Genomic DNA, 2,371 nt, shown 5'->3' on the forward strand with positions numbered 1-2,371 from the left:
CATGTTGGTTGTTTCAGTAGTTAACGGATGGCCTCTCTCTTGTTGCTCTGTGGTCCAGGACTTTGCATCTATTATACAGCGTCACCACTTGGGGGTAGCCTAGTGTTATTTGTTTGTCTTGTTTTTAGGACTTTAGGATTCTCGCCTTTAACTCTACATTTTTGACATTCAGTATGGTGAAAATAAGTTTGAAATTACAAACTCTTTTTCCAGGAATAATATTTTACTTACTTTTTAAATACAGTAGCTTTTAATATACTTAAAGAATCCCCAATCATCTGTAGCCTGAAAGTTACCACGTCAGAGGAACGCTGTCGGTTTTAATGAGCCTCAGGAGATCCCGCACTCTTAGATGTACAGTAAAAGCACATAGCATGATGAAGCAAAGCAGCTGCTTTTACTGATGTACATTATGCATGAGAACATTATGAATTGGACATCCGTGAGAAGTAGCTTTGGTAGAGCAGAAGAGGGGGAAACAGCAACCCATGTAGCTGTTAAACTTTATGGATTCGGTGCGCTTGCATTGTGATATCCCAGCGATTGTTTCTGTGTGCACTCGTTATGAAAAGATAACCATCAGAAAACTTAACAGCCTAAAGAAATATGGATCAGTCCCAACAGAGCGCAGCCCCACCATATGGCTCGGATAGTGAGTTTGCTTGTCCATAAAATGGTCTCTGACCGTGAAGTGCTCCCACACACTTCACACTGATTTGAAAACGAGCGAGGACAGAGTGGCACAGTTTGCAGGCAAACTGCTGCACATTAGGACAGCAGCTCTCTTTAACACCCAGGCATCTGCTATAAGAAGGAAAAAATAATCGCTGGTGGAATAAAAGCTGCATCTTTCTCAGTGTTTCTCACTGGCTCTCTCTGTCCTTGGTTCGTCTGGATACATTCAAACTTTCTGACACTGATTGTAAGCGCAGGCGAGCAAAATATTTCCATCAAATGTGCGATCTGTGAACATATTTCATAAGCTTTGTTTGAGGTGATAGTTGTGCCCTTTTTTGTTCCAGTGTTGCATGAATGAATTGCACATTCCTTAAAGCTGAGTTTTAATTATGTAATAGGGAAGCCTTTGAACTGTGCAAATACATTTAGAGAAAAAAAAGCCAAGGCTAAAAATATGTCGCTAAAGACTTGTGTGTACTGGAGTGTGGGCGGCAGCCTTTAGTGTTGTACTGTACATTGTTTGCATGAGAATTGTATATCCATGGCAACACATACACATACATATAAAATTAGTTTCAAATACAACTAAATATCTGTTTGTGTTTTTGAGTGCTATGTTCAAAACGTCGAATAATAAATGCAAAAGGAAAAATTCAATTAAAGGAGTAAAAAGAAACAAACCTACTTTAGAAGATGGGGAATGCAGGTTTATTAAAGCTGAAACTGAAATGGATAAAAATTAATTCCATTTTTAGGGCGACTGTGTGGTTGTGATGAAATTCCTGATGTTAGACGCCTTTTTTTAACAGCACTGGCATAAAGATGAAGTAATAACTTCATGTCAACATTTCTCCACATTTCATCATGTGGTTTTTAAGCTGACCACTATTTAAAGTAAGGTCCACAATTTATCAGACAAAGACATTTGTTGTTGTGTTAATAAGACTTAATTATTACTTAATACTTGTTGTATTAAAGCTTTAATTCAGCATGAACTGTTTGGGAATTACAGCGATTTCTATGCACTGTTTCAGAGGCTCAACATTAATTTGACAAACTAACCTAAATTTAAGAGCTTAAAGAGAAGGATTGCATGAAACACTTGATGTGTAATGCTTCAGCTCAATAGCAGTGCAGAACCGTGCACACCTTGCCAGAAATCGTAAAATTACTACTGTGTTATTCAATCATCATATTTCAAGATTAGGTAGAAAGCTAGCATTAACTGGCTTTGCTTTATATTGCTTTGGAAATGACAGTTTATTGCTATGCCATAAAATGAGTATTCACACACACTGTGAGCTTCTGGTATAACATTTTACAAAGTATGCACTTTCTGCATTTAGATTTGTATCCAGACAGAAATTATTTTTAGTGGAGGTATAGAGAATCATAGGAGTACCAAAAAGTTTACTGAAGAGTAAGAAAATAAACTTTTGTTGTCTGATTCCCAGAGATTCAGACAAAGCCACAAGTGTCTGAAAGATGAATTACAAGGTTTCCTGCCCTGCATCTGTGCAGTGATATACTGCTTTCATGGTAATACTGAGACTGTTGTAAAACACCCTTTGCATTGAAAGCAGACTCATTGTTTATTTAATTTCCAGGGTTACAGTACAGAGCATACTGAAACCGCAATATTTCCCTAAACCTTTAATGAGTAGTTTTTAATACCTAAACCTAACCAGGTATT

The sequence above is a fragment of the Neolamprologus brichardi genome, chromosome 12, assembly GCF_056152115.1.
Source record: "Neolamprologus brichardi isolate AB-2024 chromosome 12, ASM5615211v1, whole genome shotgun sequence".
NCBI classification, from domain to species: Eukaryota; Metazoa; Chordata; class Actinopteri; order Cichliformes; family Cichlidae; genus Neolamprologus; species Neolamprologus brichardi.